The sequence below is a fragment of the Polypterus senegalus genome, chromosome 7, assembly GCF_016835505.1.
Source record: "Polypterus senegalus isolate Bchr_013 chromosome 7, ASM1683550v1, whole genome shotgun sequence".
Lineage (NCBI taxonomy): Eukaryota > Metazoa > Chordata > Cladistia > Polypteriformes > Polypteridae > Polypterus > Polypterus senegalus.
This window is the reverse complement of record NC_053160.1, coordinates 123,720,592-123,746,737: the sequence shown is the minus strand read 5'-3', so window position 1 is coordinate 123,746,737 and position 26,146 is coordinate 123,720,592. Positions and strand designations below refer to the sequence as shown.

Genomic DNA, 26,146 nt, shown 5'->3' with positions numbered 1-26,146 from the left:
TAAGTTCATAGACAGGCTGCCGCTGGCGTTTGTAATTTAGTGCCTGCCCATATAAGGCCGCCCATCAGCGGCAATCCAATAGCAAACTGCCACGGGTAAATATTCACGGGTGAAGGACTGTGCTTATGGAGAGGAAGATGAGATGGTCAGGGTGGTGTTTGACACAAACTCAGCGAAACTGCGAGAGAAAGTTTTAAGTGCCAGGACTAAGGTAACATTAAATACAGCCACGGACATAGCACGAGATGGCACCAGCACAGCTGGGAACCTTCGATGCATGTACACGGCGGCTCACGTGAACTGACGCAGTGCACAGATAAAAGCAACAGTTCCAAAGAGCTGAACAAAACCGAATTACACAATTGAAAAGGCAGCAAAAAATATGAAGCGTCTCATACATACAAGCATATTCATAAATCCAACTACTGCGGAAACAAAGCACACGTTGGAAAAAGTCAATGTCCCGCTAAAGGAAGACAGTGTAAAAAACCCGTGCATGCAGTGTGTCAGGTCTCAGATAAAGAAGAAGACGAGCTGTTTATTGATGCAGTAAGAAACGAATCGATGAATGAAACCTGTCATCTTTACAACGATTGACAAACACGGAATGTAACTTGAACACAACACATCCTACAAATACGAACCTGATTGAAAGAAATAATGATAATCAAATCCTTGATGACAGCAACACTCAGTAACACTCACAAAACAAATACTGTATATTGACAGTCATGTTACGTTATTTTTAAAATGTTCCCTTTTCTTTTTCTACCTTTTTAACACACTACTTCTCCGCTGATACGGGTATATATATATATATATATATATATATATATATATATATATATATATCCCGCTCTACATACTCGAATAATGGATACTTTATTCGCCATCAATGATTGTTTTGGTAAAGCCATACTCAGTATATTCTATTAGATGAACGGTAAAAAGTAAGAACGAGGGAGGATGACTCATTGAGGCATGCAGGCTGTAGTCTTGCGTCAACTCTATCTGAATTGCGCGATCACATTTGAAAAACATATCTTTTCAAGTTCTATTTAGTCCATATGTGTCAAACTCAAGGGCGCGGGCCACATCCGCCCGGCGTGTAATTATATCCAGCCCGAGATCATTTTATATACTGTATTATTGTTATTAAAGCCGGGTATATGAAGCGCTGGTAACACAATAAACTACAGATCCCATAATGCAGCGCTTCAGCTGCCTTGCATCAGGGTAACCTGAATGCAATTCAGAAGATACAGAAAACAGCATAATTAAATAAGAATCTGACACTTCAGCGGACGTTTTAACCCGTGCACAATCACAAAGTGATTTCAAGTGAAGCTGCTTTTATGGGAGACACAAATGCACCAGTTCACCTTGCCCCACTTTCCCTGTTACCAAGTAATAAACCAAGTCGTCACTACGGTGTTCCCAAATACGCACTTTGCTGATAAACTGAGCGCACTGCGCACTGAGTTTGCACGGCGCTTTGGTGACTTTGAAGAACAAAAAAAGTCCGTCTACATGCGGCTCGAACCTTGTGCATGTTTGGTAGCACATATCTGTGTGAGAAGCTCTTCTCAGTGATAAAGACTAACAAAACAGCACACAGGAGTCGCCTCACTGATGAGCACCTGCAATCCATCCTGAGAATCTCCACAACACAGAACCTCACAGCAAACAGAAACGAACCTGTGGCCAAAAAAAGATGCCAGGCGTCCAGCTCTAAAATGACATATGAGCAAAGACAAATGAATGATTTGATTTGTTATTGCACGTAAGAGCGGAGTCAACCGTTTTAACAAACAGCGTATTGCACTGATACTGAAATAGCTGTGTGTGTATATATGTAGATATGTATGTATATGTATATATATGTTTATATATGTGTGTGTGTATATATGTGTGTATATATGTGTGTGTATATATGTAGATATATATGTATGTATATATGTGTATATGTATAGATATGTGTATATATATATATATATATATATATATATATATGTTTATATATATATATATATATATATATATATATATATATATGACAACAACACTCATCACTCACAACAGTGACAAAACAATTACATTGACAATCAGGTTACGTTATTATCAAAATGTTTCCTTTTCTTTTCATTGCTTCTTTAACACACTACTTCTCCGCTGCGAAGCGCGGGTATTTTGCTAGTCTATACTAATAAAAGGCAAAGCCCTCACTCACTCACTCACTCATCACTAATTCTCCAACTTCCCGTGTAGTTAGAAGGCTGAAATTTGGCAGGCTTATTCCTTACAGCTTACTTACAAAAGTTAAGTAGGTTTCATTTCGAAATTCTACACGTAATGGTCGACAACGTCCGCCATGTTGAACTTTCTTATTTACGGCTTCATCTTCACGAAATTTGGTAGGTGGCTTCCCCGCGCTAACCAAAACCAATGTACGTACTTATTTCGTTGGTATGACGTTACTGTCGGCTGCCATATTGAACTTTCCAACGTCACTAATTCTCCAACTTCCCGTGTAGATAGAAGGCTGAAATTTGGCAGGCTCATTCCTTACAGCTTACTTACAAAAGTTAAGCAGGTTTCATTTAGAAATTCTACGCGTAACGGTCATAACGGTCAACAGCGTCCACCATGTTGAACTTTCTTATTCATGGCCCTATCTTCACGAAATTTGGTAGGCGGCTTCCCTGCGCTAACCGAAACCAATGTATGTACTTATTTCGGTGATAAGATGCCACTGTCGGCCACCACATTGAACTTTTCAACGGTCTTTGTTACTTATGGGCCCATCTTCAAGAAATTTGGTATGCGGGTTCCCAACGCTAACTGAGTCCTACTTATGTACATATATACGTCCATAGCCTGCAGCTCGGTCACCGTGTGAGGCGGCGTTGGGTCCCCATCCCAACGCCTCCCACGTTGTTGGCTGCCTGCCTATATAAGGCCGTCCGTCGCTTCAGTCTCTACATTCCCTTCCTTGCTTCGCCACGGGATTCATATCTCCCTGCTGATAACTACAGCCTTTTTATTTAATCCACGGCTTCTCCGCTGTTTTATTGTTCGTTTATTACGATTATAGTTATTGTGTAGGTATTTTAGACATTAATATGTTTATCGAGGTGATCACCATCGATCAAAGAACTGTCACTTACCAAGTGGTTTCCATGCCTGGAGATGGCACCTACCTTTTCCATTCTCTTTTTTACATATTGCACGGCCATATCAGGCTCACTCTTGATATTGTGTCTTATGTATTGAATGACTGGGACAGGTTCAAGGTGTGGACTGATGACGGTACAGGAGATAATTATACTACACAGGAGCACTAGAAGAGTGAAATGCTTAAGCCCTTCACCAATGGATCTGCATGTGAGTTGATGGCTACTGCTGAATTGTTCGGTTGTCGCTTTCAAGTGTACCGAAATAGCCAAATACTTTACACCTTTCGACAACCGCCAATGCCTCTTAAACTTCTTAGAATCACAGGTGACGATTTCAGTAGTGGACACTTTGATGTTTATGAATGTTTAAACTCTCAAAAGCTGGATGTGAAGTTATCCGTGAAACCGGTTGTATGCTTACAACGCTTGGCAGATGCCGAATGTCTCTTCAACACAAGTCCTACAAATACTGTCGTAATTGAAACAAACCATGAATCTCGAACCAATTATGACAGCAGCAATCCAAGCTGTGAGATTTGAAACAGGATTACTGTTCACATGGCCAACTGTACGTTGCATGCTCAAGAGTAAGCTCAGCGCACAGCTTGGTCATATTACAACCGGAGGGCCGAACTCACAATGTGGTATACAAAGAGATCCTTAACAAATAATTATTGGTATATTTTCCCTCAGTTTAAAAAGGTTTAATTTTCTTCTTAATAAAAATTTTAAGTCAGTACTTCGCCGCTGCAAAGCGCGGGCATTTTGCTAGTAATAATAAGAAGAAAGATTTATTTACATCGTGTTTCTTCTTAACTGAAGAAAATGGTGTGAAACATTTGCACAGATACACATGAAACAAAATTAATGTTCCAGCTGCATCTGGAACTGCAACTTTAGAAAATGGAACAAGCCAATGTATGCCTCAAGATTGAGTGTCTGTGAGCTTAATGATCAATATTTTATTTAATTATTGCTAGTTTGTAGCAATTTTGTTATTTTGGTTATCATTCAGTCTGCATCCCTTATTGTTTGAGGCACAGTGACACAGTGGTTAGCACTGATGCCGCACAGCTTGAATCACATTTTTGGCCACAATAATTAGTCCAGCATATTTGGGAGATGCTTTCCTAGCCCATAGAGACGCTTGAAAGACCATACCACCATTATAATCCACCAAAAACTATTTGAACTTCTCCTTCTCCGTAAATGCCTTTTGTGGAGTTCAGCAAAGTTTTCGAACATGTCCCTTATTTATAGAAACTGTCGTCGAAGCAGACTTTATGGGGTTCAGTGGTAGAAACTGCTGAACATCATCTGACACTAGTGAGGAAGAAGGAATTATTTATGAATGATTGATTGTTTTGCATTACTGGTTAACAGAAGCTTGCCATCAGTTATTTTATGAGAGAGGCCCTGTACGTTTGACCTAGTGTGGGACTCTTGCCTTGTATTTTGAGCAGCATGATGAACACTTTAATAATTCTTGGAGTCATGTGCCAAGATGAGGTGGCTTCCTTAAGTGAATAGATGACACTGGTTGGCCAAATTTATTTATTTTTTTTCCTCCTGTCAAATGTTTTAACTGCTCATTGACTTGAGGGCGCTGAATCCAATTCTGGCAGCAGAATTGCTCAGTTACGCCCAGTTTTTTGTAGATGAAGGTTCAAAATGAAAAAAAACTATTTTAGAGAAGAAATATATTTTTAAAATTGTTTGGACTTGAAAAAAATATAAATGATACATGTAATTGTTTTAAATAGAATCAGTATGTGCAAAATGTAGTCACTTGTTAGTTTTTTTTTTTTTTTGTTTTCTTTTCTTATAATTCTCTGAAGGTGTTTCACAGAGGACTGACCAACTCATATCTGCTAACATGGGTTCTCCACTTTCCTCTAGTATCTCTTGTCACAAGAACGAGACATTGACAGATAAAGAGTTGGGGTAGCCACCCGTATAATGTAGTATCCTGGCTGCAAAAGGTCGTTTTATCAAAACAATCAGCACTGAAGTGCATTCAACTGAGTCCAGTACAAGACTGAGGAAACAAAGGAAAAGGGGCAGGTTTTAAAGGGGGAGACAGGAAGTGAGGTCATATGGATCCGGCGCGTGGTCTTCCACCATTGGTTCATAGCCGGACGTGACATCAGAGGGACTAGAGCTGGTGTGGCCGACTTCCATTGGCTCAGTCCCGGAAGTGATGTCAGGAGAGCCAGGTGAAATCCCCCGGGGATGGTCTACAGGCAAGGGAGAAAAAGAGTCAGTGCACTCTGCCACACCCCGGCATACCTCCGAACTGCCATCACTCAAGCCCTTTAGCTGCCTCCAATGCGCACGTGTGTGACACTCTCCATTTGAGCGATGTCTTGGTGGATCCTTTCCACATGTTCATCAGAGGGCAGTCTCATGTTCTTAGGGGAAAAAATCCAAATGAGTTTAGGAAAAGACATAGTTGCAGTCATATAGTAGGTAGAAAGAGAGAAGCTCCTTAACTAGTTTGTTGTAGTTTTTCACCTTTTTATTCCCCCCAATAAAGTAAGTTCTTTTACCGTTTGCTTACTTTTTACCAGATCAAGACAATACATGGATTAACCTTGGATATTTTCTTTAAAAAACATTTGAACCACTTTTTCTATTTAGAAGGAATAAGAAGAGAGAAAAAAACATACTTTGTGAAAGCAAAAATTGTGTAGAAAATATTGATATTAGATTATTTCCACCTTAACTAATGTTAAGAACAAAGAAGACAGCTATTGATTTCATCCAAGTTCATGGGACTATTGAACAGGGGGGGGATGCTTAATCATCTGTGAGACACTGAAGTGGCAGACAATCGCGAAATGCTTCCACATCAGTAGACATTAGCCTCAAATAATAAATTGATTAAATCATCATGGAAATATTTAATTGTGAATTTATGGTTGGTATATGTAAGGCCTGATTTGGTTGTAATACTGGCAATACAGTAAAAAAATTCTTTTATAAAGTCATAGTGTAAGCAATTTGCTAGATGTTGCACCTGATATATAATAATTAGTCCTTAGTGTAGTGGCTTTGAAATTCATCCCCCTTGAAAATAGTATATCAATGAGCTACAGTTTTCTATTATTAAAAATAAGCTTGCATATCACATCCACCACCTTAGGTTTCATTTTTTCCAGGATAGATTTACATTTGAATTCATCATGTAGTTTTAACACAGACATAATGAAAAGAGAATGTGAAGTTAACCTGAGAGATGGTTAAAGAATGTTAACTGATCTTTGGCTAAGTGCAACAGATTTGCCTACTTTATAGACAGGCTTCTTACAAAATTGCTGGTTGTTGTTTTTATTTAAAAAAAAAAAAAAAAGGTTGTGTAGGGAGGGTTGGTGCATTAAAAACAGTAGTCGTCGGAGGAAGTGTAGGTTATGATAATTGTAGAATTAACTGAGTGAAAGAATGATTAACAAACTATCAGTGTGACATAATCGAACAGCCAAGCAGAAAAGTGTGTGCTTTGTGCAATCTGGTAACAGAAACCTAAAAATAAAATGTCAAATTGACTAAACATATTTATAAAATTCAACAAAAATATCACAGGTGTTATGCTTTGTTTTAGATGCACAGTGATCAATTATGCCATTTAATTCTTTTTTGCACAGTTTAATGAACCTTTTGCGAAAGGAGAATTCCAGAAGATGACTTGCCCATGTAAACACAGTTTTTTTTAAGAAACCAGCTTTCTGCCTTCTTCCTGTGTGTGTGTGTGTGCGCGCGTGCGTGTGTGCACGTGTGTGTGTATAACTGTACTCCTTGACTAATCAGGTTGGATTATGTTGAATTCTGGGTAATTTTCATAAAAAAGGTTTGCTCACTTATCACATACAGTTTCATATATAAAGACATTCTAGGTACAACACAGCTTTTATAGAGAAATAAATAAACTGGGCCATTTGCAGAATGACTTCAGAACATTTATTTAAAGGTAATTCATAACAATTTGACACTAACTGGTTTACTTCATTTTTCACACTGTGTATATTTAATGTTTCCACTGTATATTTAGCGTTGGAAGTCCATTCAGAATAGAGTTGTGAAATTGAACGTTGCTTTTCGAATATTTTTCAGTTTTATTTAGAAACTAGCAAAATACCTGCTCTTCGCAGCGGAGAAGTAGTGTGTTATGAAGTAATGAAAAAGAAAAGGAAACATTTTGAAAATAACGTAACATGATTGTCAATGTAATTGTTTTGTCACTGTTATGAGTGTTGCTGTCATATATATATATATATATATATATATATATATATATATATATATATATATATATATATATATATATATATATATATATATACACACCCTTTGGGACGCGAGCAGCTGTTGCTGGGCATGCCAGAATCCATCGAGGAAGAAAAATGAAAAACATTATTTGTACAAAATCTTAATTTATCTATCCATTCCTAAATAATTAAATGGGCAGGCTATTTCATATCAGTGCAATACGCTGCTTGTTAAAACGGATGCCTTCCGCTCTTACGTGCACCTAGTGCTGCGTGGGCATTATTAACTATCGTATCTGTTCAAGTTCTATTTAAATTTTAAATATACAATGAAACCTCGGTTCACGTACAACTCGGTTTACGACCAAAAAGTTCGCCAAACTTTTGCCTCGGTTCACGACCACACACTCGGTATACGAACAAAGCCAGTTTCCCTTTTGGTTTGTGCACGCCGATGATTTCCTCACGTGTTGCATTGTTCTCAGTCAGACGTGCATGCTTTACTTGCACTGTCTTTGTGCTCTACAGTATTTCGTGTGCTTTTGCAGTTAACTATGGCTTCTAAGCAAGTGAAGAGTGGTGAGAAGAAAGTTTTGAAGAAAATTGAAATCGAAGTAAAGAAAGAAATTATTGAAAAGTTTGCGTGTGGCGTTTGTGTTACTGATCTTGCCGCCGAGTACAAGAAGTCAAAATCTACGATTTCGACTATTCTAAAGCAGAAAGAATCTACTGTATTAAAGCAGCTGATATTGCAAAAGGAGTTACAGCGTTAACCAGGCAGAGGCTTCAAGTGCTGGAAGAGGTGGAAAAACTGTTTACCAGTTTACTCATTTACCAATTTGAGAACCCTCGTGCTTTCAAGCAGCACAATGTAAACAAAGCCAGACTGCCAGTAATGTGGAGGGCAAACACGAAGGGTTGGGTTACAAGGACTTTCTTTTTGGAATGGCTGCATGAGGCTTTCTCTCCCACAAGCTAAACAGCTAAAAACACCAGAAACCCAAGAAATCACAAGAGAGAAAACACCTGAAGGAATACATCCCTCCATTGTGGAGCCAGACTCTTCCTCCTCACTTCATGCCAGAACTCGACCCATGCAAGGTTAGTTTTCTTGGTGGTTTTTGTATTACGGATTTTTCAAAAGTTAATTTTTCAGTTCGTAGCGTGAATTGTTGCAATGTTACTTTTCTCTTTTTTCAAATGTTCGCTTTTTTCACTGTGCTTAAAACTCATTAAAAAAAAAAAGTGTTTGCATGGAGTTGTTCATAGCGTGATTAGTTGCAATTGTGGAAACGACCCGGACACAGACAGGCGGACATGTTGTAATTCACCACCACACGTTTATTTACAATATTTACAATGATTTATGGTCACACAGACCCAGTCCAAAGTGCACAAACCCCAATAATCACTCAGTCCTGGCCACAAATGCCATCTTCGGGCCGCCTCCACACCTCTTCTGTCTTGTCCTCCTTCCACCCGACTCTAGCGCTGAATGAATGGAGACGGCCCCTTTTAAACAGTCCCCAGATGAGCCCCAGGTGTTCCCGGCATTCCTCCTCTGGCCACGCCCCAGCGTGGCGGAAGTGCCGGCTGTCCTCCCGGCAGCTCTCCGGGTGCCGTCCTAAATCTTCCCCCCAGCACTTCCGCCACACCAGGAAACAGGTCCCCAAGGCATTGGGGCGCCTCCTGGCGGTGACCACGGGCCCCTACAGGGTGGAGCTTCCATGCCCTGTACCTGTGGCCTCCAGAGCAACCAGGAAGGTGGCCCCCACGTGATCCAGGGTGGGCTCTGACCCTCTTCCGGTCCCTCACGGTGTCCCGGCCGGGTCGTTGCCCCTGGCATCCCTGACACAATGTTACTTTTCTCTTTTTTCAAATGTTCCTTTTTTTCTGCTTTGCTTAAAACTGATTAAAAAAATGTGTTTACATAGAGTTGTTCATAGCGCAATTTGTTGCAATGTTACTTTTCGCTTTCTTCAAATGTTCCTTTTTTCCCCCACTGTGCTTAAAACTCATTTTAAAAAAAGTGTTTACAGCGATCGGGCTGTAAGGCTAAAATAGCGTGATCTTGTTACTTTTTTGGTTGCTTGTGGTTGGTTTTTAAATTAAAGGAGAGAGAGAGAGAGAGAGAGAGAGAGAGAGAGAGAGAGAGAGAGAGAGAGAGAGAGAGAGAGAGAGAGAGAGAGAGAGAGAGAGAGAGAGAGAGAGAGAGAGAGAGAGAGAATGAACACGCACGCGAGGGTGTTTTGTGTCAGTGTTATTCAATGTTTTTACATTAGTTTACTATTACACTGTGCATTCTATGGCATAATTAACAATATTTGTGCTTAATCTTTACATATATTTCCATACAGTTTGTACGGTCTGGAACGGATTAATTGTATTTACATACAATCCTATGGGGGAAATTGCTTCGGTTCATGACCAAGTCGACAGAAATATCTTTGGTAGGAGTGTAAGTTAAATTTAGTCATCATTGCAGAAATTTTTCTTCATAGAATTGTAAAGACTAAATTCAACTTACATTCCTACCAAAGATATTTTTGTCGACTAAATAGAACCTAGATCGACTCAACGCGGACTACATCGAGCCCCGTGCTATTGTGCTCTCGCCTGCCTGCCTCAATAAGTCACTGTCGCTTGGCTCTTACTTTTTTACTGTTCATTTAATCATGGGCCTCTCTACAGTTTTGTTTATTTTCGGGTTGTAATGTTCATTAAATTTATGTATCATCTGGTCCATTGGCGGACCGTTCATCTCACACCTAGGCCTTCAGTAGTGCTCCGTCTGAATCAACCCGCCCCTCAAAAACTAATTTATGGTTATAAAAACCATCTTAATATGCAGAAATACAGTATAAAGAGCTGCTGCATTGCAGATAACTCCTGTAGCCACAATAAATGCCTCTTTCTATCGCCATCGAAGCTAATGCTGAAAGTCGAACCTGCGGCTTCTATCCAATCAGCGGGTCTGAATACGGTGACGTCGCCGTACAACTGCTAGAGGGCCGTACTGAAAAGTCAAAATCTGATTGGTTGAAGCAACAGGTTAATCAACATTTATTCTGTGTTAGAGTGCCTGCATAATGGATTGTGAAGGCCTCTCTGCCTGGCCACAAATAATGGCTGAAATGTGATTGGTTAAATGCTTTAATACGAAAATACATGCCTGGAAGCAGCACAACCATCGGAAAAGCTATGAAAGGAAGCGGACAGACTATTTGGAGTTATTTAATAAGTATCCATGGACAAAATATAATTAACATCAGTTTGTGCTTCAGATGTTTTTACTTATGAATATGCTAAGTACAGTCCTTCACCCACGAATATTTACCTTATATGGGCAGGCACTCGATTACGTGGGAAACGTGATGACGCGAGACGCAACTCCACCTCCCAGGCCATCGAGTTGCAGTCTATTACAGTATATAGATGAAAAGATAGGTTCCAGTTATGACCATTACGCGTCGAATTTTTGAAATGAAACTGGCCCAACTTTTGTAAGTAAGCTGTAAGGAATGAGCCTGCCAAATTTCAGCCTTCTACCTACACGGGAAGTTGGAGAATTAGTGATGAGTGAGTCAGTGAGGGCTTTGCCTTTTATTAATATAGATATTCTTATTTGAAGGCAAAAGCCAACATTAGATGTACAAGAACAGTTGTTTGTTTTACCTGCACTCATTTTGGCATTGAGTTACTCCAGATGCACTACGCAAAGCTGCACTTTTTTTATTGGTCTGTTTTTGCACTTCACCTCCATGATGAGCCTTTTGTTAATTAAGAATGGTTAGCTTATTGTCTTTTATTAAAACTTGCAGACCCTTCCACAAAGTAATTTTTCCACTGCTCTGTTACGTGTCTTGTCAGTTGCCCAAGTACTGCTAGGATTTTGTTTTTGCTGTTTGCGTTTGTTCTTGCTGTGACTACTGGAGCACCCTTACCCTAGGGTATTGTTTTTAAAGCTTTGTGATACAGTATTTTACCTCTATTTATTACTTTTTAGACCTTTTAGATCAAAATTGTTGTGCACTGTTTATTTTGTAGTTTAAAAATATTTTTATCAATTTGTGCAAATTTTAATAGATTATTAATAATACATAGAAGGGTCTTTTCAGGTAATTTTTACAGGTATTTTAAGGTATTTATAAGGCTTTTTAGGAATAGTTGCTGTGCTGGGGAGGTAAGAATAGTTTTATACACACAGGAAGTGCATCCGGGCCTCCTTGGGGGCACACCAATCTGTACAAACCCTAACTTTACCTAAATAATATAAGTTAAAAAAAATTATATATATTTCTGTCTCTCACAAAAGTACATGAAATGCCCAGAATTGTTAACCTAAGTTTGAATATATTTGAATATTTATTATCTCTATCTATATCTATATCTATATCTATATCTATATCTATATATATATATATATATATATATATATATATATATATATATATATATATATATATATAATATAGAGATAATATAAAATTCATTAAGGCAAGACACTCATGGAAAGCACGCCGGAAGGGGCGTGGATTCACTAAGCCGCCGACAAGTAAGACACCTGTGGCGCACGCAGGAAGGAGCCACGCCCACCAACTCGGACGCGATGAAACAGAAATAACGGCGCCATTTATATTCGTCTGTCATAGAGGCCCACATGCACCTCCGAGCCACGTTGACTTTTCATAGAGGCATGTTTCTCGCGGAGGTGAATCGCCATATGCAGCGGGTAAAACGGTTTGCGAGGGGTATCCCATGGGATCCTTAAAACAATCCTTTACAACTAAGGTTAAAACACAATGAAGTAAGCAGTCTTTAAAAAAACAAGTTTTCGGTTACGACGCACGACCGTGTGCACCATAGCAAACTGTTTTACACACTACATACAGCAATTCGCATCCGTGGCAAACAAGCGTCTTCAAAGATGCTCCTACAGGAACACGGAGGATGTTTCCCTGCCCACCAACACTCCTTTTTCACCGGCCCATGTCTACCCTTTCTCTCTAGGCATTCACACTGCCTGCCCATGTGCCCGGACGCAAAAACTCACCGACAACCCAGTTACTCCCTTTCATCTGTGCTAGTAGTCCACATGCTCGTCTGAGCCACGTTGACTTTTCATTATTCTTTTCGGTTTCGACATCCGACTGCCCACCATGAAAAACCATGCGAAAGGAACAATGAAGCCCTGCCCAGAAACTCTACCCCTCCTCCCACGTGCTCAGGAATGCACCTCAGACCACTGCCTGCCAAATCAAACAGCTCATCAAACACATACTCACTCGCTTTGGTCTGTGCTGCGGTCCAAATCCAGCTGTGAGCCACGTTGACTATTCTTTTGCCCTCCATGGCTACCGCTTCAAATGTATTTCATGGAAACAACACTTCTTTCAATGTTAGAAATTCCTGCTTCAGGTAACTGTTTGTTTCTGTCAGTCGGGTTTTTTTTGGAAAAATGTCATTGACGAAACTGTTGCTCTCAAACTTCGTAACATGGCTGTTAGCTTTGTTTGCCAACATTGGGATAACTTCGGTGACATGGTGTCCATTGTTGTTAGTCACAGAGGCATTGTTATACAGTCTGCTCAACAATACACTGACTACATGAATACGTCCGGAGTCTATGGTGGCGAGGCAGAAATTGTGGCAATGTCCCAAATTTTTCCAGCTACTATCAGCATTTACTTCCAAGAAGGTCCTCATGCCTCTCCTCGAGTTTACAGTCTGGCCCAGCATCTCTTCATATCCCTGCTCTTTAGCGGTCCTTTGGATCATGGGCATTACGAGATTCTCATGCCTTTCAAATACCCACGTGATAACCTTCTGGTGACATCTTTTGACTCTGTCGGTATGTGCACACAGGGTGCACACCCACTTGCTCGCCACACTAATGTGACGTCGCCTGCCCACATCTGCAACCTCACAAACTGTCCTTGTTCCCCGTATATGCCCGACCCCGTCAGATTCAAATTTACCTTTTACTTTTTCCCCGAAGACAATTTCCTGTTCGATTGGCATTTGCAATGACAAGTAATAAGGCACAAGGAGAAACTTTCAAAAAGATATGCCTATATCTGCCAAAACCAGTCTTCACTCACGGACAATTATATGTTGCTCTCTCCAGAGTTCCATCTTTTCATTCACTTTCTGTTGTATCCTCAAACCCTCCCTTTTTAGACAACTGTGTCTTTCCAGAAGTGTTCAACCATCAATAAATAATTATACGGCGGTTGTTATGCCGCGTGTTCACTATTGTGTTGTATTTTGCTCTCTCCGGAGTTCCATCTTTTCATTCACTTACTGTTGTATTCTCGCACCAACCCGTTTTAGACAACCGTGTCTTTCCACAAGTGTTTAGCATTCAATAAATAATTATGCATGAGATTGCGCGTGTGTCTACCCGGCGCAGAGAGGCGTGAGTAAGCCAGCCGTTGAGCCCCATTCGGGCTGCAAACCGTGGAATTCCCACTAAGTGCGACTCATACGCTCCCACTGATTACATATCCCCCTCCCACCTCGCTGCTTCCATGGTCGGGTGTCTTGGTTGATTATATATAGAAAGGCAGCCAAAACCGCACAGAGCAATGAAGAGTCTACGTGAGTCACAGTTGCATCTGGACTGTGTGAAGACAACGACTCAAGTGACAAGTTGGAGGTGAGCACATGAGCGATGTTGGTCCGCCACGGATAATTGTGTGTTGGTTCGTTCCGTGCATTGTTACAATGTTGCTTTTCTTGCTGATTTATTACATTACCGATTTTTCATATGTTAATTTTCTCTCTGTGCTTTAAAATCATTAAAAAACCGGCCTGATTATGTGGCGTATGGTACGCTGCGGGTTGGCTAGTTATTATTATTGAACATTCAAACCTCAGCTTTTGCTAATTTAACAACCGTATTTCAGAAGCACACACTGGAGAAATGCCAACAAATACTCTTCAGCCTAGCAGAAAAAGTGAAGGCTCCTGGTCCATCTTCCAAGGGCTAACATGCTTTCATTGCACAGGTATATTTATTACTTGCACAAGGCATTGTGAAAAATGAATAGAACATACTTGTAGGCATAGGCATTCTCAAGATATTTTATATCTGACCGTTCATGGAAATCAGATTTATTTAATTAATGAATTACCGCCACACAGTTTGGAGGCTATTTACAAGTTACCAAACTGTAGCTCGCCTCTATCTACAACCTGACATGGTGAGACTCCCCAACATATTTCCTTTTTACTGACAGAGGAAACCGTGTTGTCTGGCTTGGAGTCTCTTTTTAGACACATTCTTTTAAACCTGTTAAGTTTTCTCAATACTGTATGCACACTTCATGTTATGAGGAATGTGGTTGAAATGTTTATAGAAATCCTTCATTACACCTCAAGTGATGTTTAATCTCTTTTATGCTGTAGATGCTTATTCTGTGGTTGTAATAGTGGGCCATTTTTGTGTGTTCCCAAATGCTCTTTAACTGTTTAGTCTGCTTTTATGTATTAACTTATTGATCTGGCTATGGGCAGAGAACAGCCAAAAGGCTTTTAGATAAACTGAAGTGGGAAATTTTAAGATTTTTTAAAAAGGAGAAACAAAGAATATTCATTGACTGGTTGAGAAAACAGCCAGCACCAAACTTGCAAAACTTTATCTAAAAATCAAAGTTAACATAATCAGTGCCAGGTGTAATTTTATGTATTTACTTATCTGCCTATTTATGTGTTTGTTTATTTAAGAGCTAATTTTAAAAGCCAACTTTCCCCCTGGAGACAAGTAAAGATTTATCCATCTATCTAACGCCCTTTTCCTGAGTCCTAAATACAAAAGTATTTGATAAAGGCTAAATATTCACTCCAATACTAGATCACAAACTACCACCATCTTTTATCCTCCTCCTTCTTTTTTTTTATTGGTAGCCAAATGGGTTTTATTTTTTTAATGAAAAAGAGACCTTGAACGAGAAGTAAATCAGGCAGAAGATAATGTTGTGATCATAATGTGGATGTGGAACACCCATGCCTGTTCAAACACTACTAAAATATGAGGACAGTTGCCATGTCTGGCTGAAGGCACTTAATTTGAAAATGCATGTGTATGCTCTTATAGTTTGTGGAAAGGGCACAGATGGGCAGCCCTACCCAGAAAAGTGATTTGGTTTGACTCCCAGTGGAGGGAAGTGGAGAGTCATAATGCAAAAAAGAAATGGTTTGTGGAAAAACTTTTTTTTTTTTTCTTCCCCCATTTGCCTGCCTTAATCTGTCCAGCAGAATCGTGACTGCACAACATTTCACAGTACCCTTCAGTGTTTGAAGGTTCATTACCAGTTGTTATGGGTTATCCTTTCAAAACTAAGGGCCATGTGTTTCTAAATTGACTAAGTTGTTACAGTTGCTAGCAAATGTACAGACAGACACCAGGAAGAGTTAATATAGGGAATCTGTATGAATTATTCAGTTTTCTAGAGTATACCCACTCCAATTCTGTGCCCACTAGCAGGCACACCTATCACAAAGTAGTTCAATGAGGTGACGCAGTTGCACCTCTTGCCAGATCAATTTTAAAAAACAATTCCTGCTTGAGGTTGTACTCAATATGCAATATCCACACTTTCTGAGATGTGATATGAAATTAAAACTATGAATAAAATAGCATTACTGTACCATTCAGAAAATACTGTGGCATTGCTGCATGACTTTCCCTGTCCAGCAATCTAAGAGAACTCTGCCTTTTCTACAGTGTCCAAAGACTGGACAAGCTACAACATGGTGTGCTGCTCAACTTTATTTGTACCTTCTGCTTTCAATAAAGACCAAATTCCATGCTATTAACCGTGATTAGGAGAATGCAACTCTTTTTAGTATAGCACTCTGGAGGTAGTGGTATGCTTTTGTCCTCTTTAATTTTTTCATCCTCATTGTTCACTGGAAGAGAGAAACAAAGTAATACAAATATTTTCATACATCACAGGTGACTCCTTAAATAAGTTGTTCTGCCAGTCTGTCCAGTGGTCCAGATTTGGAAATATTACTCCATCGAATCCTGATAAAGTGGAATTGTACTTGCATAATGGCTGCATGTATATTATTAAGTTATCACAAGCAGGAAATATTAACATGCAATTATAGATGAATTCAGAAAAAGGTCAGAGGTTACTTATAAGGTGGATAGGCAAAATAACCTAATAAGTCACATGACGTTGCGACACATGACCAGCAGTAGGTGCTGCAGTTTGTAAACAATATGGCCTTGTCTGTTTAAAAACTATCACATGGCTGGAACAGCAGCAGATATTTTTCTCAAAATGGCACTGTAATGGCGTAAACAAAATTACACTAAAACTTAATAATGTCAAAACCAAAGTAAAATTTTAAAAATCACAATTTGAGAACAAGGAACATCTGCATACATTTATATTTTACTTTTTAATTAATACTTGTGAAAGTTGACACGACACAGAGCAACACTACAGGGCTTTTCTTGTGCCATGTGGAAGCTGATAGGGGCCACTGCCCAGATGGGAAGCCAAGATGCTGTGTAGACAGTGGGGGGGACCACTGCTTGGACATGTGTCCAGGATGCCATTTGAGAGCTTGATGGGACCACTGCCTGGACGGGATGTCAAGATGCAGTTTGGGAGTTAGTCAGCACCACTGCCTAACCCAAAGGAGAGATTTGGGGATTGGAGGGCCCATGCCCTATAGAGAAGAGATGGTCAAAGGAGGGACCACCTCTTAGTCCTCCCAGCCACGAGGGAGAAGCAGAGTGTTAATCCCAGGTTGTAGCCAAATATAGTTGTTCCTGGCCCTTCAAATAGACAGAAATATGAACCAGAAGAATTGGTCCGTGAATTGGCCAAGACCCCAGCAGTCAAGGCCCACTGCACTTTCAAAGAAGTCTCCTTTCCCCAAACCAGGTGTGCTTAGAGTCTGGAGTCAAGTGGAAGCCAGCAGCTCACCTGCCAGGGAAGTGGAGAAAGAGGGGAAAAGATTGCCAGTATCCTTGAGGAGACAGGAGACCAGAGAAGAAGGTGGGACAGAATAGCATGCATTACAGAGATAAGCTCTGAAGTGGGGAGTGTTTGTTTTATATTTATATAACTTGTGTTTTGTACTCCCTGGACTCCTTCTTTCTACAAATAGAAACCCCCGTGACTCATCTGTGTGGTGTCTGTGGGTCCTTTTTAAGTGAATGGTTAGCTCGAGAGTGACCCTCTCTAGCTGCAAACTACACAGACAGGTGCAAAAAATGTTCATTTTTTTTGTGGGTAGCTTGATTTTCTGCATTTGCAATTTAGTTGCTTTTCTGCTGTATGCTGCTGAATCGGTTTTGTATTCAGTGGTTATTTATTTTATTCCATCTGATGCATTTTGATAATGGTTATTTGGCTACACAATTACTCAAGCCTCTTTGGATTTTACATTGTGAATCTTCGTAAATACTGATTGCTATGTGTTTTATTCTGTTATAGAGGAATGTTATCAGCAAAGGGGCTGCATCTTCACTGCTTTTGTGTCGGCAATGAAGTAATTCAAAAAGATTTCAGTCAGTAATAGCTAATGGAGACTAATTGGTAAGTTTTCTGTTTTTTATAACAACCGTCTACCTTTTAATCGTGTATTTTAAATGAAAATGGAGATTCTTGTAGTTGCTTGCTGCAGTAGAAATGTGTGCATGTACTTGAATGTCTTTAGTACAAAAACAAATGTCTAAGAGAAGCTTTGGTAACAGATTTCTTTTCAGCAACATTCTTAGAAAACAGAAGCTTGGATTTTATTTATTTTGTTTATTTATTGTTACTGTGGCTGTGCCATATCATATCGTCCATGATAACACCAGTATTTATGTGACAAAAAAGTGTCATCTTGTGATATCAATGATATAGCAATGCATGTACATTCCCTAGCACACACGACAACGACACAAGCCCAAATGTGTCTGGGGACGAGAGCATCATGTCAGCTGCTGATAGCGATTTTGTACCTAAAAGGGAGACACTTCAATAGTATGGAAGTGGTTTGTCTACAAGAGGTCAGGCCTCCATCAACACACAATACTTTGTAAAATATACAAGAAAACTCTTACTGCTAAAGGTGGAAACGCAACAACCATGGTTCACCATTTGAAGCAAAAATACAACTGTTCACTACAACCGGGCTGTGAAGGCATGCAAGGAGATACTAGCAGTTGGTGATGTGTGGCCAAAAAGTGAACAAATAACTCAACTAAGCATTGTTGGAGCACTCCCTAGTTGTCCTCCATATGATAATAGGAAGAGCAAATGGTGGATGGAAATAGCTGATGTGGTTACATATTGATTGGCTAAGGGATATGATGCCAGTCCAAATGGTGGAAAAGAATGACATCAAGCTACTTGTTAAAAAGCTTAACCCAGGATACAACATCCCAGGTAGAAAATATTTTTTTCAAAGACTAGGGCTCTGCCTCCTACTTGCTTCGCTCACCCACCCCCAGGTTTGGCTTACCGGAGATACAATTTAAATAGGTTGTTATTTTCATGGGAATTGTTAAATATTCATTATTTTCACTTTTACTTTTAAATTTTTGTAAAAACAATATTTGGAATGAGCTTTTCTTCAAGATCGCATTGCATTTTGATTCCGTGTTTGGACTTCCATCATGACAAAGCAATGTATAACCGCCTATGAGTGAATATCATTTCTTTCTCTGTAATAAATCGACTTTCTCAAATGTTTGTTCATGCTCTTTCTTCTTCGCTTTGTCATTGACGTGTCATCTAGAACCTATAGAATTATTGCCATGATAAAATTTATAAGAGCTGAGAGTGCAGGAAGTGTGTCTGACAAAAGCATTCACATGACTGAGGTTAGATGACCGTGGTCTTGTTAGAAAATAGTTGTAAGTAGGGCGTGACTTGAAACAATCTCATATTAAGTCTCTGAATCACAGGACTTCATACCGCAACAACATTTTTGGAATCTTTTAATTCTCGCTGGCAGCATGAATTAGATGATCTATAAGTCTACGACTTAAGCTAAAATCCGAACAATATATTCGATCTGTTTTCACTCTTCTGTTATTTCACCGAATAATAATTTCTGTCTGTTTGCACTAACACGATCTTCCCTATCCTTTTTTTGAGACTCTGGAATTTTCGTACTTCCATTATCTCTAACCTGCTGTGCATGTGTACCACACCAACATTTTTTAATTATTTATGACATTCTACTTTGTCATCTACTCTTTGTCCTTTATTTCCAGCCCCGGGCATGGTTAAATCTCATTCTTGCGGGATGTAAAACGCTGCTTGTGTTGTTAAGGGGGGAGCTGAACGCATGAAGGAGATATGGCTGGATCAGCTGCTGGTGAGCTGCGTGTTCTGCTTGTTGCGCTGTGCATCGATCATTTCAAAGCCTGTAGAGCAGATGTCCTTTTGTCTCACGGAATGTCAAAGTGTCTTCTGAGAAGATCATGTCTCGTCTCCCTCCCAAGATTTTTATTTATAATAGACATCCTTGCCTGTGATGTATGAAACATGCCTCAACAAAATTTTGATTAGTTTTAATAAACTATAGAAAGGAAAAAAAATTGAATCGCTGTTTCAGGAGTGCCTGGTCAACATACTGAGCACAATCCATCTTGACAGAATCTCTGTTGTGATTGGTTGAGTGAGGGTCTGTAGTCTGTTCATGCAATGGAATTAGCCAAAAGGATCAAATCGGGAAGACTTGAAAAAGGCCAGGGGCCTCATGCATAACGCTGTGCGTAGAATTCACACTATAACATGAAGTAAGCACAAAAGCCGAAATGTGCTTACGCACAGAAAAATCCAGATGTAGGAATCTGTGCGTACTCCAACTTCCACATTCTTCAGCTACATAAATCCCGGTTTGCGTGAAAAGTAACGCACGTGCACGCGCCTGCTGTCCTGCCCCAGTTCCTCCCAGAATTACGTCTCTTTGAATATGCAAATCCAGTATAAATAATGGGAAAAGCACGGGGGGAAAATATAAGAATTTCAGCGAATACCAAGTGGAGGCAAAGGAAAAACATACTATTTGTTGATTTAACACTAGAATTACCAGAGCCTACGAAAAAATTTGTAAATCCGTCCCACCTTAAATCGCTTCTTAAAATCGTTCACAGCTCTCCACCAACGTCTTTTGTCATCTAAATGTGCTGATAAAAATCAGGCTGCATGCAGCCGGCTATTCCATCCCCCCACCTACTTGCACAAACTTCTCCCAGCTCCTGCCTTGATTGATTTTCTGGGAGTGAAGTGGAGTTTTAGAGTGGAAATAATAGATTGTTGTTTGGAACACACGCATTTCATGTCTGTTCCGTTTCTACAGTAATCTGTGTAAACACATTGTTAAAACAGAAATGTTTTTTATATTCTAGTAGTAGATGACAAAATGTAGGCATAAACTATATAATGTATGAAGCCTGAAGTATCAAAGAAATACTTTCACTAAAGCTACAAATCTAACACAACAATCGCTCTTTTATTCACGCTTTTATGGCGAACTGCTACAGCGCTGGGAGACTGCGATTGCTTTGGGACTCTCTTCCGTGTGTCGTCCCGTTGGGTGGAATCCCACAAGAGTTAAACTCACATCAGCCATGATTCTTTTCAAAGATAAAGTGCAGCTTAATTTGCTTTATGTATTTTTACTTTATATTTTGTATTAATCATTTTTATATGAATAGTTTTGGGTTGTGGAACGAATCATCTGAGTTTCCATTATTTCTTATGGGGAAAATCGCAATGATATACTGTAAGAGTGCTTTGAACTGCGAGCACATTTCCAGAACGAATTATGCTCGCATACTGAGGTTCCACTGTAATTAGCTACAGTAGAGTCGGGAGCAACAAAAAATAGACTATGCTCACGCTCGCAACATGCAGTTCTTGTTGCCGATTGATGTGCTTTTTGTTTTTTTTTTTCCTGTGGGACGTCGAATGATACGGAATGTTGGATAAGCGAAGGTAGGATAAGCGAGACTCTACTGTATACGTGATATAATTTTCATGATGATTGGAATGAAAGCATGTTATTAAACATGGAAACATGGTGGCTCAGTGATTGTTCATGTGTCGCACAAGATGCTGCTGCGCCATGCGCAACCTTCGATGAAATAATTTATTGTAGCAGTACTGTCTCTTTCAAATGTACTAACCTCCAATTCGTGTCCTTACTTTTCTTTCTCCAAATACCCAATCAGCTCTGTAATAGACATTAAGCCATCTGTAAGCTTACAACGACGATTCTTCAGTACTCTTAAGGAACATTGAAACATCTTCATAGTATGTGTTTAATTATTCTATCCGTCTATCCTTCCAGTGTTGCTCCTGCCTCAGCAAATATACAGCGTGAGGCAGGAACAATATGTGAACTTGCTAGCGCTGCGGCACCATGTCCTCACATGTTTAATTTTTAACAGTACAGATTATTTAAATTAAGTTAAAGTTGCATCTGTATAATATAATCAACATATTTTGCTGCATTTCATCTTAAAAATATCGTCATCATATGTAAATACATGCTTTATAAAGTGGCGCAGGTTGTTTAATATTATAACGCTGAGGCAGCATGTGCTTGATGCTGTATACCGATAATTCTCTTTCCGATCAGCTGCTGCTGTGATTCCCCACTCAGATATAGTGATAAAAATACTGTGAGTGGTGCAGTGAGAGTAATATGGAAAAAGATGATCCGCTGTGGCAACCTTTAACGGGAGCAACTGAAAGAAGACAGTGCAGTGAGAGTAACAACGCTAAAGCAGTTATGGTATCTATATACAGTGATCCCTCACTATATCGCGCTTCGACTTTCGCGGCTTCACTCCATTGCAGATTTTAAATGTAAGCATATCTAAATATATATCACAGATTTTTCGCTGGTTTGCGGATTTCTGCGGACAATGGGTCTTTCAATTTATGTTACATGCTTCCTCAGTTTGTTTGCCCAGTTGATTTCATACAAGGGTGCTATTGGCGGATGGCTGAGAAGCTACCCAATCAGAGCACGTATTACATATTAAATAAAACTCCTCAATGATATACGATATGCTTCCCGCGCGCTGCTTCGCACACTTAAAAGCACTAACGGCCCGTATTGATTTTTCATTGTTTGTTTTTCTCTGTCTCTCTCACTCTCTCTGATAAATATAGGCAGATACTTATCCATCATGCAATACCATCAGGGAGGCGTATGATTGGCCCCATTATCTGCTCCTGACGGAGGGTGTGAGCAGAGGGGCTTATTGCACAGTGGCTGTTTGCTTATACGGATGCACCTGTAAAAAAAATGCTAAAAGGCTACCTTCACATTGATCCCTTCATTGCGCCGCTTTATCGCGATGCTTGCATACTTAAAATCGCAACAGCCCTATTGATTTTTGATTGTTTATTTTACTCTCTCTCTCTGACATTCTCCGCTCCTGACGCACACCTTGAAGAGGAAGATGTGTTTGCATTCTTTTAATTGTGAGGAAGAACTGTCATCTCTGTCTTGTCATGGAGCATAGTTTAAACTTTTGACTAAAGGGTGTTATTTCATGTCTAGCTCTAATAATGTTAAAAAACGTATTTAGAAGGTCGTAAACAGGTTTTCAATGCTCTAACTGTGAAAATATTAGATTTATAAATAAAGAATCCTACTTCTTGGAAATTCATTTATCTGTCTGTATAAACAAGGGTTTACTGTATAACTGTGTGGAGAATATTTATAAACAGTGTGGGAGAGTTTCTAAGAGCTTTAAAATATATAAAAATAACCATACAAACATATGGTTTCTACTTCGTGGATTTTCAACTATCGCGGGGGGTTCTGGAACGCAACCCCTGCGATCAAGGAGGGATTACTGTATATAATTCACTAAGGCAAGACAACCATGGAAAGCATGCCGGAAGGGGCGTGGATTCACTAAGCCGCCGACAAGTGAGACACCTATGGCGCATGCAGGAAGGAGCCACGGCCACCAACTCCAAGACCATTGGCTACGACGACAACTCACAGAGCCACACCCACCAACTCAACGTGACGACACAGAAAAACCGGCGTCATTTATATTCGTCTGTCGTAGAGGTCACATGCAGCTCCGACCCACGTTGACTGTACATAGAGGCATGTTCCTCTCAGAGGTGAATCACCATATGCAGCGTGTAAAACTGTTTGCGAGAGGTATCCTATGGGATCCTTAAAACATTCCTTTACAACTGAGATTAAAACACAATGAAGTGAGCAGTCGTTAAAAAACGAGTTTTCGGTTACGATGCATGACCGCGTGCACCATAGCAAACTGTTTTACATGCTGCATACAGCAATTCGCATCCGCGACAAACATGCGTCTTCTTAGATGCTCCTGCACTTTGTACACACCCTCCCACCTCGCTACCACCGTGGTCGGGTGTCTTGGTGGATTATATATAGAAAGGCAGCCAAAACCGCACAGAGCAATGAAAAGTCTACGTGAGTCACAGGTGCATCTGGACTGCGCAAAGACAACAACAACTCGAGTGACGAGTTGGAGGTGGGCACATGAGCAGGCAGTGTACACTGAACGAGAAATCAGCAGACTAGCATGACAGAGGAAGCGGAGTGGACGTCCTTCTCCTCTCCTCCCGTTCCATCCTCCGCACCTGAGTGCCGCACGGACGATTGTGTGTTGGTTCGTTCCGTGCATTGGTTAAAACCCAATGAAGGAGGCAGTCTTTAAAAACCAATAAGCCCTGTGCCTCTGTTTCATTACCGTCTCACCTGCTTCACCAATGCAGGCCCTGCAACAGACGAGACGCTCTCTCGGCAGCTGACCTTCTCTGTGCCTGACCGGTTCACACAGAGGCATCACATGACCAGGTGGTGTGTATGCTTCGAGAACGAGGCTGGACGCGACACGACTATTTAAGAAGAGGCATGTTTGTCACGGATGTAAATCGCTGTATGCAGCGTGTAAAACGCTGTATTGTATGTTGCCCTCTCCAGAGTTGCATCTTTTCATTCACCTACAGTCATATACACAATGAAGTGAGCAGTCTTTAAAAACCGAGTTTTCGGTTACAACACACGACTGCGTGCACCATAGCAAACTGTTTTACACGCTAAATACAGCAGTTCACATCCGCAACAAACATGCGTCTTCTTAGATGCTCCTGCACTTTGTACACACCCCCCTCCCACCTCGCTGCTACCGTGGTCAGGTGTCTTGGTGGATTATATATAGAAAGGCAGCCAAAACCGCACAGAGCAATGAAAAATCTACGTTGAGTCACAGGTGCATCTGGACTGTACAAAGACGATGACGAGTTAGAGGTGGGCACATGAGCAGGCAGTGCATACTGGACGAGAAATCCGCAAACTAGCATGATGGAGGGAGCGAGTGGACGTCCTTCTCCTCTCCTCCCGTTCCATCCTCCGCGCCTGATGGCCGCACGGACAATTGTGTGTTGGTTCGTTCCGTGCATTGTTACAATATTGTTTACATGCTGAATTATTACATTACCGATTTTTCAAATGTTAATTTTCTCCCTGTGCTTAAAAATTATTAAAAAACCGGCCTGATTATGCGCGTATGGTACGCCGCGGGTTGTCTAGTTTGGAATACTAGAGCTATTCCCTGGACCATTATATTGTTACAGGTTAATTACAATCAGATGCATTACACTAATAAACAATATGCAGTTAATTTCAGTGTATTTATAAATCCGCGTCAGGAATCTGGATCTAAAAAAGAAAGGGTAAGCATACAAGAACAGTAGCACTGCTTTGACACTGGGTGCCACCAGTATTCAAAACCGAGCAGAGAACTTGCGTACGACAGGGTATGAGGTACCATGGAAATGTGCTTGGCTTTACACCAAGTTTAGGTTTTATACATCACAATTAGGACATGGAAAAGTTCTTACACAACATTTCTGTATGTATGCACTGTTTATACATGAGGCCCCAGGAGATCAAGACAACATACAGTGGTGTGAAAAGCTATTTGCCCCCTTCCTGCTTTCTTATTCTTTTGCATGTTTGTCACACAAAATGTTTCTGATCATCAAGCACATTTAACCATTAGTCAAATATAACACAAGTAAACACAAAATGCAGTTTTTAAATGATGGTTTTTATTATTTAGGAGAAAAAATCCAAACCTACATGGCCCAGTGTGAAAAAGTAATTGCCCCCTGAACCTAATAACTGGTTGGGCCACCCTTAGCAGCAATAACTGCAATCAAGCATTTGCGATAACTTGCAATGAGTCTTTTACAGCGCTCTGGAGGAATTTTGGCCCACTCATCTTTGCAAAATTGTTGTAATTCAGCTTTATTTGAGGGTTTTCTAGCATGAACCGCCTTTTTAAGGTCATGCCATAGCATCTCAATTGGATTCAGGTCAGGACTTTGACTAGGCCACTCCAAAGTCTTCATTTTGTTTTTCTTCAGCCATTCAGAGGTGGATTTGCTGGTGTGTTTTGGGTCATTGTCCTGTTGCAGCACCCAAGATCGCTTCAGCTTGAGTTGACGAACAGCTGGCCGGACATTCTCCTTCAGGATTTTTTGGTAGACAGTAGAATTCATGGTTCCATCTATCACAGCAAGCCTTCCAGGTCCTGAAGCAGCAAAATAACCCCAGACCATCACACTACCACCACCATATTTTACTGTCGGTATGATGTTCATTTTCTGAAATGCTGTGTTCCTTTTACGCCAGATGTAACGGGACATTTGCCTTCCAAAAAGT

General features: G+C 40.3%; 1 protein-coding gene across 3 annotated transcripts in view; it reads left to right on the top strand.

The window, feature by feature from the left end:
- Positions 1-26,146, top strand: part of zfyve16 (zinc finger, FYVE domain containing 16) — a 137,523-nt gene that overhangs the window by 16,459 nt on the left and 94,918 nt on the right. For 2 of the 3 annotated variants that reach the window (XM_039759239.1, XM_039759237.1), the window contains exon 2: positions 17,902-18,003. The exons of the other annotated variant lie outside the window; for it this stretch is intronic. The gene's annotated coding sequence lies outside the window, so the exon portion shown is untranslated. The remainder of the gene's footprint in view (positions 1-17,901; positions 18,004-26,146) is intronic. 3 annotated transcript variants of the gene reach the window in all.